Below are 14,970 nucleotides of genomic sequence, written 5' to 3' on the forward strand. Positions count from 1 at the left end.
CGAGTTTATGTTGCCGGTTTGAGTCAAATTAACTGCGTTGTGACTAGCTACGCATCTGCAGCAGAGCCAGCTTCGATCGGCTATGGTAGCCGTAACACCGGCGCATCCATAATGTTGCCATTGCGAACACTCGTCACAAGCGACCATGCTCTGCGCTGAATCCGGGCGGCGACATGTCACGCAGTTGAACAGCTCTCCGGTAGGGCCTTCCATCATCGGTTCCAGGTTTAGGTTGCTCGTTGCAGCTTTATTTTCGAGATTTGTGGGAAATAAAAACTGTTCCGTAGTACGTTGTATGCGAACGAACTCGACTGTAAATACATTTATTATTAAATGATGATAATGTAAACAATCTCTTATGAACTTACAAATAAGTTTCGCCGTTTACCCTAAGCTCTAGCTCTGGCAACCCTAAACCGTCGGATATCACCGGCTATTTGAAGCTAATGGACGAAAATCATATTTATCTTCGGGTAAATAAAAAGTACACTTGCGTACTTACGCTTTTTCTTTCCTACCGCTCTAATTGAGCTCAACCCGGTACACCTAACCGGAACAACCGAACGGTCACTCAAACTATCAAAGGAAATACAATATTTTAGTGGCAAATTGCGCAGTAAGGAATTTCTATCACCTAACCTCTTCCGACTCACTAAACCGCGAGCACAAAAATCACGCGCAACTGGCCAAATAGCTTCCACCTACTATAAAAAATACATTAAAAGATGATCAAATAACTAATGATCAAATACATACTGTTTTCGCTAAAAACAATTCACTACAAACTAACTAACTGCCAGGTCAAGAAAAAACGTGTCGCAGTTTCGATCAATTTTCTAACAATGACAATTCTTTTTCGGCGCCAACGCGTTGACGTTTGTCCGATCCCGTACCAAGGTTGCCAGTTCTACTAACAAGTTCTGAATACTCTAATAAAACTCTTATGGAACATAAACTAAGAAGATTGTTTTAAACTTTTTTTTCATGTTTTATAAAAGCACGCAGTACCGTACCGTAATACAATTAGGTGGCAGTTCTCAATCAAGATGCCAAAACAGGACACGCTCAGGCTAGATTGCACATAATTTAATTGGAACTTCCATTTTAACACATTCTTTATAAGTCATGTCATTTAGGTTAAATAAAAATATACCTGTATAAAAGTCTTCGAAATACTTCAAATTACCGAAAGTGGTATGAATATCTCTACAATATGAGTATCGAGTAAAAGAGCTCAATTAGCAGGAGGGAAATTTTTTTTGCTTGACGCCAACATTAATCCAAGATGCCGGCTTCCGATATTCTTTTTAAAGCTTTAAATGGCCGAAAAACGCATGAAACCTCCGGAATATGGTTTAGTTGAAAGCGCTCAACGAGTACAAGTCAAATTTCGCTCTCTGACACCATCTTGAAATGTTTTCTTTTCAAACTTGTATATTGTTGATAATAGCATAAAATCCCCATGATATGGATATTGGGTGAAAAGGCTTTACAAGAAGTCGAATTTGGTATTCTGACGCTGTCTTGAAATCTAAGATGGCAGCATCGTTTTTTTCTGCCAAACCTGTATGTAATTGATAATCGCTTAAAACCCTTATAATATGGATATAAGTTGAAAGGGATAAACTAGAAGAAATCGAATTTCACTATTTGACGCCATCTTTAAATCCAAGAATGTGGCTTCCGCTGAACTTAAAATGCTGAAGAAAGCGAAATTTGACTTCTGCTCTGATACCCTTTCACACAATACCCATATTTTGAGGATTTCATGAAACTTTAAGTCGTCTACGGCGTTTTAGAGTTAATCTTAGATTTCAAGATGGCGTCAGAAATCGAAATGTGGTTTCTTTTTGTTCAGCCGTCTTACCCAATACGAATATTGTGGGATTTTCATGCGTTTTTAAGTCGTTTACAGCAAAGTTAAACAGAAGCCGCCATCTAGAATTTTAAGATGGCGTCAGAAAGAGAAATTTGCCTTTTCGAATTTAGCTCTTTATAAAAGCTTTTATGATTAAAATTTTTCAGCATAATGATTTTATCGAAGATTAACAAAAAATAGTCATGATGGCGTTTCTAGAACAGGGCAAAATAGTTACTTGTTATATGGCGCATAATTGTGGTTGAAAAAACCACGACATGTTAAAAATCCAAGAAATACTTTTGGGTGGCTCACTAAAAATCAGTGCCAATTCCCTTTGAAACTTTTTTTCAGCGAAATTGTAAGTATATATGGGACTTTTGATTGCTTGGGAGAAGAGTGTTTTTTTTTAAATACCGAACATAGAATTAAAAAAAAAATGAGTTAGTCCAAAGTTATTATTTTTTTTCACTTAATAAAAATGATGCAAAACCGAAATTTTGTTTGTATACAGAGGAAAAAATTTGACACTCTAGTGCGGATTGCAAACGTGTGAATTTCAAAAAACCAGGAGGTCGTTTTTCATTATTTGTTCATGAATGATAGGGATACCCAAGTAACCTGAAGCATTAAGCCATAACCCATCTATAATGCAAGTTAGCATTATATTAACATTAATGCATAGAAGCAATAAAAAAAATTAGCACTAATGATAGCACGATATGCGCTACAATATTAAGTTAACAAGCATTAAGACTGTAGCACTTAAACTTCCTGTTAAGCCTTATATTAAGCTTTTATAAAACTTTAAACAACCCGAACAGTACTTGAAGTACGGGGTTTTTCACCGACCTTACCAGCATCAAGAAATGGTAAAGGCGTAAGAAATAATCCTTCATTCAGCAGGTTGATTGATGTTGTAGATAATGATTTTATTTATTAATTTTTTGTTCATTTTAATTAATCAAAGAATAATTTCCTATTTTGAATTTCCGTTTCACATCAATCATGATCAATCAATTAAATAATTAAAAGGTGTTCTAAGTATGCATTGTTAATGCTTTTTTACGGCTGGCGAAAAATGACGTTTTGATGGTGCTCTAATTCAGCAGCCTGCTAATACTTTTTGTGTCAATTTATAAATTCTGCAAAGGAAATTTTCCGCTGAACAACTTTAGACCGGAGCTTTGCATCTTATGAGACAAAAAAGTTATTAGCTGTTTTATAAGGGTATGTCATTTGGCATTGATAAACAATAAATCCAATTGACACCACTGCTTGTGTCCCGCGTATTATTGCATGAATAATAGTCATGCAATATATCGCTAGGCACCCAGTAGGGGTGTCAATTAAATTTATTGTTTATCAATGCGAAAAGACTATAAAACAGAAAATAACTTGCTTGTCTAACAAGATATTAAGTTACGGTTTTCGACAAAGTTGTTCAGTAGGAAATTTTCTAAAGAGAATTCATTAATAACACAAAAAGTATTAGCAGGCTCGGTTCCACAGAAGAATAAAAAATGATGTTGATTTTTTAGTACAAAGTATTCAATTTTTGCCATAAAATTAAATGTTCAAATTGGCTCATGTAAACGTTACTTAAAAATTCTGAAAAAAATCATGGATAAGTTTTGAACCAAAACGAAGCGTTTTAGACCCCAGGGTTTGGGAAATTCAAAAATGACCTTAAATCGACTCAGTCTAATATGCCAATCGGGAGATCCGGGACAATATTTCTCGGAGGGCCTATTTTTGTTCTTATGCTAGAGCGTTTTTCCTTCAACTTTTTTTGTATTAAGTTTTGTTTCAAAATTTCCGATCACTTTTAGAGACGATGGAAGCTCACTGTGCTCCGTTCCTTCCCCTTTATTATGCAGAGAATGCTTCAGAGGTCCTCAGAAGAGCTATTCGTTTCTTGCCTGGTCTGGTCCGATCCAGCGTGTATTTGCATGCATGGTCTAGTTCAGTGGTCGGCAACCTTTTGAGTCGGAAGAGCCAAAAAATACAAATTTTCAAAATTTCAGAGTTTTAAAGAGCCACAAGGTTAATTGTATTTGTTTTAAATTAAAAAAAATAAAATATATATATATATATATATATATATATATATATGAACAATAACTTTAAACCCATTACCGTTCTAACTCTTGAATTTTTCTTTAAACCTTTGAATCCAATTAAAGTTTAATTGTATACTTTGCATGACGAAGAAAAATGAAGATTTGAATATTTTTACAAAAGCAAAATAATTATGACTGCTTCGACAAAGAAAAGATTTTAAACTAACAAAATATAGAGAAATAATTTTTCCTAAAATTATTAAGCTTTTTAAAGACATTCCCTAGATTTAGCTTATCCTTTTCAAAATCCAGAAGTATGGAGTAAAATTCAACTAAAATTTTTGTAGTCGAAAATTTCAATCTTCAAAAACTATGAAACTTCAAACTGGTAGGATTTGCTCTATTCATGTCATCAAGCGAACGTGTCATTAGAATTTTATGTATCTGGAAAATTCTTAAATCTCAATTTATGTCAAGTGTGTTTCTTCAGTATTGTGCGTTCAATTGAATGGAAAATGCAGGTGCTGCTGCGTGACCAGTATAATTCTGTAAAATAATTTATTTTTTAGCCTTCATAAAAAATTCGTGACCAATAATAAAGGAAAAGCACACTTTAACTGACAAAATCAGTTCAAGGACACTTTTTAAGTTTCAAATAAAAAATTATAAAAATAAACTAACGGTGATATACTCTTAATCGAAAATGATAAGCAAAATTATATTCGTTACCGAAACTTTGATCAAAATTTGCGTACTTTTGGTAAATATTGGATGCACGCCTCACACTTGAAATTTTAAAAGTGTTCAAGATTCAAAGGTTCACATTTTTATTTTCAATACATGCAATATAATTATAAAAAAAAACTGATTTGAGGTCAAGTAAGTTATTGATAACAATTATTTAGCCTGTGATCAAGATTTCATATAGATTTTCAGAATTGAAATTTTAATTCACTCTGAATGCTGATTCGGTTTGAAAAACTGTTTAACTTAAATTTGTAATTCTGAATTCTTTGTTTTGGAATTTTGCATTTAAATTTCATGTTCATCTGTTCATTTTTTTTTTTTTCAAAACTGTTATTTATTTAATAAGCTTTCCAGAATATTTCTGAACGTACCCAGGCCGGGCAAATCCGGGCATTGGGTTTCTAAATTTTAAACTCAAAACCGGGTGATGTCCCGGCAAATCCACCGAAAATCTAAGTTTTTTACAAAAAAAGTCAAAAGAAAAGCTGATAATAACAGGATAACACAGGAAAAATTATTTTTACCAAAGCACCTCAGCAGCTTTCAAATCTTATTTCACAATTCAAAAAAATGCAAGCTAATTTATTTCGCTAAAACAAGTTGAGAGTTTGAAATTTCGTAAAAATTGTCAATAATCCTGGAAAAAATCGAGCCTTTCTCCTCGATATCTGGACTACCGGACTAGACCTGGCATCTTCCAATTTTTTCTTTGAAAATCTGGGCAGGCCCCGAGTAAACCGGACAATCTGGAATGCTAATGAAGTATCAATATTCAGATACATTAAAGTTGTCGTTTTCAATGCAAATAAATATGATAGGATTGAGGTGGTTTATCCAATATTTTTAAGTTTTTACGCGTCAAAGTTGTAAATATTTTTCGAATGAGGATTTTTGAAATTTCAACTGATTAATTTTCATAGAGGAGAGAAACGTTATTGCAGTGCTTAAAATATAAAATTTGATGAGGTTGTTTGATAAGAAAAACGAGACTGTCTAAGAACAACTTTTTGTAAATGATAAACTTTGATTTTCCTGAATTTTTGTTGGATTAGTTCAAAAATTTGGGAATGAATAATTTGATTTAAGTTCTGTTGTTTTAGAAAAACAGTTATTTTTTTAATTTACGTTCAATTATAAATGAAATCTTGATCTCATAGCTGATGCTTAGAAAAAAAGATATTTTGCCATTTGGTTCTTTCCGCTTGTTCCTGCAGCGTATGCAATTTATAAATTCGGTTTTTACCTACAAAAATCCGTGTGCCAGGTCACAAGAATCAAATGTCGCTTGAGCACCATTTTAAAAATATTTTATTTAAAATATATATTAGCACAGTGAACTAAAGAGCCGCAACTTTACATCAAAAGAGCCGCATGCGGCTCGCGAGCCGCAGGTTGCCGACCTATGGTCTAGTTCACTCGAATGGAAGGAAATGGCACACCGGGGAACAATTCAAACCCTCGCTAATAGGGGCATCGATTTGAACTCTCGTTTTCCATTCCATTCCATTTAATTCCAGAACCAGAAACCGTATCATATATCGAAAACAACAATATTCCAAATGTGAGAAGTAGATGTGATTATCTTTATGTGGGAAACTTTCCTTGAACATAATTTCACTACAATGCCAATGTTTACCTCGTCGAGTTCAGATGTTATGTTCAGGAACTATCAGTAACATGTAGCAAAATGAAATATTTGTGTTGGCCAGATTTACCCAAGACCAAGAGCAAGATTCTCCCTCGTCAGCTTCCACATGACTTGTCTCACCAAAAGCACGCAGGACGACATTTTCCCCTTATGACTCTTCCAATGATTTCCGGTCCCCAAACATGTCAGTTCGGCATTCTTCCGCTGCTTGTCTGGCGGAAAGAACTGAGTTGAGCGAAAGCTCCGAAACAAGAAATAAATACCTAAATAATAAGGAATTCCATTAGAAATTGAATGTTCCTTTCGTCGCTCTAGTGGCTTTGATCCCGTTTTTCTCAAACGTCTCAAACGGAAGAAAATAGAAAAAAAAGAAAAGGGGAAGCACGGTTCACCGGAAGACAACCCATTTCCCAGCCGGGAAATGTTTTTGGTTCTCAGGAGGATCGTATCGAAGAAATCTTTAGCCGGGAAGAGGAAAAACAACCAAACCATACATTGAAATGGGCCTGACTTTTCCGGGGATGGACGGCCTTTTTCCGATTGAAGCTTACGAAGAAGACGACGACAAACACTTAGGACCACACTTCCAACAGCAGGAGTTCGTTAATGGTGGTCGGATTATCAAGTGACGCATTCTTTGAGCCTCGATACTTTTCTTCAATTCGGACTCACTTGTTAAACTGGAAAGGTTTAATACTTTCGGGTCGAGTAGAAGAAAATGTAGGAATAGAGTGAGTGGTTTGTCCACATCTACTTAAATACAAAAGTTCCTAGATAACGATGAAATTGATCAATCCAGAAAGAGGAAGTTTTGTAAAGAAAATCATTCGACTTTAGTGACACTTCATCGCTCTTTAAAGGCTGAACGAAACACTCACAGGTGGCACAGGTAGTCAAACAAAATTCAGGGGTTCAAGCCTACAATCCCCTGAGGCTCATCAGTTATTGCGCGTTTCTTGTCTTGTCACATCAATGTTTTTTTTTCCTCCTAGCCTTTCTAACGTTTAGGTAAGAACTGTCTTGTTTACCTTCCTTTATCTGTTTTTTTTTGTAGCCTTCAAAATGTAGAATTGGGCTTGTTCGGTCTCCGAGGAGAAAGCTTGTGGATCTGTCTTGCACGAGTCCATTGAACAATTTCACCGTAAGGCAGTGAGCCACATGTGTTCGATGTGGTTTGATGGCGAAAAAAGGATAAATGTTAAAAGATGAACATAGCGTAAACAAGAGTCAAATGGAAGAAAATTCCTATTCAATGAAAAGTTTTGTCAAAAACTTTAGCATAAAGAGGTATTGAACATTTGGTTGATTTCAGGCCAACCAGCTACAACTAAAACTGGTTTTGAGATCATAAATAATATTGTAAATTAAATTGCCTTGCAAATTCTTTTGATCATGAACATCAGAGTGGCAGCTGAATGGGTCATGCCGAATTTTTAAAACCGACCATATACATTTTGTAGATTGGCCCAAAAAACTTACTTGTGCTAAATTTCAGCTTAATCGGACTTGATTTAGGAGTACCTCAAAGCGCTCAAAGTTTCGGTTTTTTCTTACCCTCAAAAATCATCAAAGGGAGGAATACTCATGAGACAAATGTATTTTTCAGAGCAAATTAGCTCAATTTTTTCATGCAAAAGCATATGGGTGATTTCATAGCAAGTGACCATGAAAATTTATCGACCCTCTCTGATTTGGCTCTAAATTTTAAGATAATCGAATTTTACACACCAAAAAATTGTTTAATTTGCTCGAGCTGTAATTAGAAAAGATTAGAGGACATCGTTTCAAACCTAAATTACTAAAAAAAGTGTAAATTAAACATCATACTAAAATTTATATTGAGACTGATGTAAAATTAGAGCAAGTTCACTGGTTGAGATGGAGTTGGAAATTTAGAAAGTATACAACACATCATAACACTTTTGCCGTACATCGGTGTCAGATATTCTAACAGTTTCGCGATGCAAAATTTCAATCGTGTTACACTTTTTGACTGAGGGGGATAGAAAAACACGATGTTTTGAAACACTTAAAGCAATTGCTCTTAGGGCCCCTCAATCCAATTTTAGTTGTAACGTATTAGTGTGTATAAATTGACGTAAACAAAACCAATTGCGTTTTTCATCGGTATCGTCGAACGTAAGTTCGGAAATGTTTATTGTGCTCCTGCCGTTTCTGTGAATATTTGCAGCATATTGTGAAATTTTCGATTGATTTTACCGATGAGCAGATGACCAAAGCCGTGATAGTGATGTCCGAATTTTCGATTGAGCTGAAAGCAATACTCTGGTGTCCACATCCAAGAATTGAAGTATCCAGAAAGAATTGAATATTGAAACCAATATGTAAGGAAACAAGATTGTGGGTCCCAATAATTGGACACAGGAATGATTCCGTGTAACTCTAATTCAGGTCCGAGGTACTTTCCACCGGAAAGTTGGTCGACAGTTTACTATCGAAAAACTGATCAATTCTGTTAAAAAATATTAATCTTTATCTTTATTTTTTTATTAAAGATTATGAAACCTATTTCATATCCAGATTTTATATGTTACTAGTTGACCCGGTGTGCTTTGCTACACCTTATAAAAATCAATAGAAGTTGGTGTGCCTCAAGGTAGTAACATTGGTCCACTACTTTTTCTACTATACATCAATGACTTATGCAACCTGCCATTACATGGTACCCCCAGATTATTTGCAGATGACACAGCATTATTTTATCCAGAGAATTGTCCCAATGTCATAATTGGAAAAACGCAAAAGAGACTAAGAGATTCTTGGTAAATACTTTAATAGCAATCTGCTGACCCTAAACCTTTTCAAGACCAAATACACGATATTTCGTTCAGCAAGAAGGAGAATTTATTTCAGCAATAACCTTTCTTATGAATATACTATAATCGAAAAGGTGAATAATGAATAACTTTAAATATTTGGGGCTCACGCTTGATGAAACACTTTCGTGGAGTTTTCATGTGAATAACCTTATAAAGAAAACATCGTTGTGTAGTTGTGTTCTTTGGCGAGTTAGAAGTTTTCTACCACGTCATGTTTTAATCGAATTTTATTTTGCTTTCATTCACGCTCAGTTGAACTATCTTATCGCGGTATGGGGCAGGGCATCCATGTCTATCCTCGGTCGATTACAGACATTACAAAATCGTTGCATAAAACTATATTAAAACTTCCTTATCTCTACCTTACTTCTTTACTGTACTCAAATACAACTCACAATATTTTACCTCTAACCCACTTGTGTAGTCTGCAAACATTATTGTATGTCTTCGACAATTTGAACTCATTAGACAACAAAAGAAATTTATTGTTTAACTCAGCAACTCGTTCTCGCCATACTCGTCAATCATATAATTTGCTTCGAAACCGTTGCTTAACATCTTTTGGTCAACGCAGAATTTCTTACATTGGACCTGCTTCTTACAATTGTCTTCAAGAAGTTGTCAAAAATGCTAACAACCGCAACATTTTCAACTCGAAAGTGATACGTCACCTCAAGGAACTTCAGTCATAAACCTAATCATCATGCCAGTATTTTTTATTTTTTGTTACACATATATTTTAACTTAACTTTTTTTTTCTAAAGTAACGTTAACATTTTTTTAAAAATATTTTCTCCTAGTTAGTACATTAGCTATATCAATTAATTTTTAACATGCTTTTTTTTGTATTAATTATTTATACACTATAGATCTCTTTAGAGGAATACTCTTTCCACTGAGATTCATTCTTAGTTTAGTTTAGTTTACTTGTCTAACTTTATTCCATCGCACTATTTAAAAACATTTTTGTTAAGGTTTCTCAGCATGGATAAATTTTGCTCGCGTTTTTGTTTTTTTTTGTTTGCTGCCAGACATGCTGAGAACAGAAAGCGTCCATTACTAGGGGGCTCATATGAGCTTTTTGGTGTGGGGGAGTGTGTTGGACCGCTTAATATATGTAAAAAAAATTGTGTAAAAATAATTCCATTATAAACAAATTTTCGATATCTTTACAATAAGAGCTTTCACATCAAATTATTATTGGAATACAAAGAAGATAAGATCCTCTGAAACTTGATTCCAACGGGGGTTGAAAAATTACACATAGCCTCATTTTTTCAAGGTGCAAATAATTTTCAAGAGCATCTTTTAATCACTCTGGATGCCCTAAATCAAAATATGCAATGTTTTTTTTCTATAAGGTTTTGTTTTTGTAATAACTTTTAAAAATAAATTAAAATCACTTAAGAAATTTTTGACTTTTTGACAAAACTTTCAAACTTTACAACACATTTTAAAATAAAGGTTTAAACTTAATTATCAACTTTCCCCAAGACAGCAAGTTATTTGCAAAAACAAATGCGATGGAAGTTTTCTTTTTGTTTGATTTCCCCATTTTATTTCAAACGAGAATTTTACAGAATGTTTATACAAGTTTTAGACCAAATTAAATTCTAGATAATTTCTTAAAAATCAAATCGTTCAAGCTTCAACAAGCTTATTCAATAAAGTTATCCCTTTTTTTTTTAACTTTTTTCAGTAAGATCAGGAGTACTTGTAATGATAATTTTCCAAATTTTGAAAAACTGGAGAATTCAATCATCATCAAAATATTATTTCTTTATTAAATAAAGTGTAATTAACAAATTCGGAATTTAATTAAAATCTTATAAATTCCATAATCATAAAACTGGAGTTGCAAGATAAAATCTGACGAAGGATATGAGTTTAGGACACAAAAATCTACCAAATCAATCATTAAAAAATGAGCACTAAATTACTGTACTCTTAAGTTACCAATAAAACTCTATAAATTTGATTTTAAATGGTTCGACGTTTTTATTAAAAAAATAGGTTTAAAAACTTAACCTTTTCTACTTAATATTTTGTTTTGATTTTTAAAAAACTTACTGAAATTTATAGTCAACTAGCTGATCCCATACGAACTCCGTTTCGCTTTCAACTTGGAGTATGTTCTTAACAGTTTGTATGAAAGTCAATTGCCAAGCATTTTCGAAGAGGAAAGGGCTTCCCTCAAAACTCCCGTGTGCAAATTTTCAAAGCAATCCATTGCATAATAAAGTCAATATTGTCAAAACAATGAAAAATTAATTAATATCGACGACCTCTTTCGTTGACCCCTCGCAAAACATTTGACATCTGAAATCGATTGCCCGTCCCTGATCATGTGCAAATTTTCATCCCAATCTGATGTTTAATAACGACGATATTGCAAAAATATTGAAAGGGTAATATGGACGACCTCCTTTGCCGGCCTCTTACACTGAATTTAATACCTGAAATCCATTGCTCATCTTTCAAAACTATCGTGTACCAATTTTCGTCTGAATCCGATGTATACTAACGACAATATCGCATCAACAGTGAATAGTTAATATGGACGACCCCTTCGGCCGACCCCTGATTTTAGTTTGGATAAGTGGAATCAGTTGTTTGTCCCTAATAACTCTTATGTGCAAATTTTCATCCCAATCTGATGTATAAAAACGTCAATATCACTAAGATGCTGAAAATTTAATATGGACGACCCCTTTTGCCGGCCCCTTACAGTAAATTCGATACCTCAAATCGATTGCACGTCATTCAAAACTATCATGTACCAAGTTTCATATGAATACGATGTATAATAACGTCAATATCGCAAAAACAGCGAAAAGTTAATATGGACGACCCCTTTGGCTGACCCCTTACACAAAATTTGACACCTGAAATCGATTTCTCGTCTTTCAAAACACTCATGTGCAAATTTTCAACACGATCCGACAAAAAGTAACGTCAATATCGCGAAAACAATATTTGTCTTCTATGGACGACCCCCTTCAGAAGGGGTCATCCGAAAATCTGAAAACATTTTTCATCATTCCTGGTCCTAATGAGCATTCATGCCAAATTTCAGCTCTCTAGCTCTTAAGACGGCTGAGTCTATAGAGGAAAACAAATAAACAAACAAACAAACATACAGAAATTGCTTTTTATATATATAGATTACCGAAATTCGCATGAATTAAAACATCAATTTTGATAGATGTTGAATCGTATCAGTAAAACTTCTTAGTTTCAAGAGCATGTATGTATATGTTTGATACTTTCGAACCAGTGCGACCTCTAAACATCATTTTTCTGAATCGCTGCCATATAAAATATTGTTTCTTACACCCTAAGCTATCCTTTGTAGCTTGAGCCTCAAAAATCCCAGACATAGTGCAATTTTGGGCCACCCTAATGTATACATGAGTAAGAAAATAGTTTTAGAAATTAATTTGCTTATTTGTTGTGCATTTTGGGTTTTTTTTTATTATTTTTAGGTTAATTTCAATTTAAAATTCAGATTAGATATGACATTCCGATTCGGGTTAGCTAGACTGTTAGTTTAGATTTTGAATTTCTGTTTGGAATAAAGATCAATATTCCAAAATCAGATTTATAATCCAGATTAAGATTTAGAATGTAGATTGAGAAATCTATAAGATTAGTTGTAAATCTAAACAACATCAATACATATTTGTTTTCAACATTTATCATATTTAACAATGTGGCAAGATTAATGAACCTCACTCTTATCGAGAATCCGTCCGATGTAAGCCATCGATATCTTTTCGAATGAAATAGCTTGGAATAAGCTAGCCACTGATGTTTGTGTTTCTATCAGCTGCTGATTACTACGAATATGTTCACCATTCAATGAAACGTTCTGAGAACTGAGAAGTAAAATTATCTCGAAATTCATCAGCGTTCGATGCTTTCTGTTGGAAGGACCTCATATTAATGATGAAGATTTGAGAGGAAATCATTAGAGATTTTGAACCTCCTATTTCCGATTAAATGGATTGTTTTCTAAACCAGAGTATTGGGAAGATAATTTTCGAATTTTCAATTTTCTATTTGACGTTATTTCTTACCGTTTTCCTCTGCTTCGATTATCCATTAGTAGATTCCGACGACGTAGTATAATTCACTTATTAAATGTGTAGCATCGAACAGCATAAGTACATAACATTCAGATTATCTAATCATTCCATCACCACTCGAATTTTGGGCGATTGTACGCCCACACAACTTTATTTTTCCTCCCTCGGCACTTATCTATACCTAAAGGCGACTGAGAAATGGCTGAGATGATGATTGAAACACCAATCGCCTTTGAAGTTGTGTAACATCACTTGACTCGACTCACTCTAGAGAGATCTGAGTTGAATTGAGTTGGCTCATAAACTCTGACTTATTCCTCCCTCAGGTGCCAACGGGTTTTTCCTTTGCCACTTGCGGAAAATTGCTGTGGGTTTTTCACTATAGTAACTTGTGTTTTTATCCTTTAGGTTTTTTTTTTGCTTTTTGCAAATCAAACGATGAAATCTAATCTGACTTCCGCCGAACTAGCGGAAAATATTACATTTTCCCGAGCTTCAAAACTCAATAACTGCCTTGGTCGGAAATTGGTTTTCCGCTTCAAGTCGTTTAGTTATCGGTATCACACACACCTAACCCACATTCAGTTTCAGTTCTTCGTCGGTTAATGCTAACAGAATCACTCGGATGCTGGAAAAGATAGTCGTTATCTGTAAAGTCATAATTCCGCCCACTCGCAACGTGGTGGAAATTCCGGCGAAAGCACTAGTGCGAAAACATTAAGGTTGTGCACATGTAATCGAACACTCCCTACTAATGGCACGTCTTCGCCTTCATCGTCATTGTGTGTCGAATACGCGAGAACGTACACGGACCGGTAGCACGAACAACAACAAACGCACTCAACACCGATGAAACGCGAACGAAAATAGAGCCGTAACCACAGCACATTTCTAAACAACTGGCAACAGTTCGTCTCTATTGTTACCGCAAAAACGTGAACGCACCGCAAACGCACAGCCGACCCAAAGCAGGCGTCGATAAAAGCAGATGTTCGCAGAAGATATCACAAACAGACATTCACACATCGAAAAAAAAGCAACACGACGCAGCTAGGGATGCTCCAATGTGTCTATCCTCTTTAATGTGTCTACTAGCGCGAGCACTGAGTAATCCACTTGTTGGTCTTCGGTCTGTCGGTTGATAAGCGGTATCGTTTATTTACTATTGCCACACCGCCACATCTCCCCTATCGTTGGCACACTTCCTCAAAAATTTAGTCCGAAGCACCAAACACCAAGCACCAAGAAAAAAAAACACCGGAAACTGGATCCAACGATTTCGGTGCCACCGGAAAGACATTCGTCTGCAAGTCGCAGCATCCAACCGTCGACTGATGATTCATGTCGACTCCGGTGCTGATAATATAGGCACCAAGATCGGGGATAAACGGACAGACAAACCAGACGGAAAGGACGCACCCACGAATGTCAGCCGAAAATTTCCAGTGTCAAGTTCGCGCGAAGAGCCAAACAGCTGATTTGGGATTCCCTTTTTCCCGATTTACAACCACCCATAACCCCCCGAAGAAAAGGAAATTAAGCACCCAAAGACCACCACAAGAGAGAAGCAAACACAAAACTCTCTCTCTCGGTGAAAGGCGGACAGTGAGTTACTACCTGGTTCCTCGGGCGAATGAGTGAGTGAGTGACCAAACTCTGTTTGTAAACATATCGCGGATCCTGGCGGTTTTCCCATCTTTCGTCAATCGACTAGCAGCGCTGGAGA

At 35.2% G+C, this 14,970-nt stretch overlaps 1 protein-coding gene across 1 annotated transcript in view; it reads right to left on the reverse strand.

Annotated features, from left to right (window-relative positions):
- LOC129753917 (opsin-3-like) overlaps positions 1-14,565 on the reverse strand; it is a 112,930-nt gene extending 98,365 nt beyond the window's left edge. The window contains exon 1 of the mRNA XM_055749768.1: positions 13,236-14,565. The gene's annotated coding sequence lies outside the window, so the exon portion shown is untranslated. The remainder of the gene's footprint in view (positions 1-13,235) is intronic.
- Positions 14,566-14,970: the final 405 nt, after the last annotated feature.

This window comes from Uranotaenia lowii, chromosome 3, assembly GCF_029784155.1.
Source record: "Uranotaenia lowii strain MFRU-FL chromosome 3, ASM2978415v1, whole genome shotgun sequence".
NCBI classification, from domain to species: domain Eukaryota; kingdom Metazoa; phylum Arthropoda; class Insecta; order Diptera; family Culicidae; genus Uranotaenia; species Uranotaenia lowii.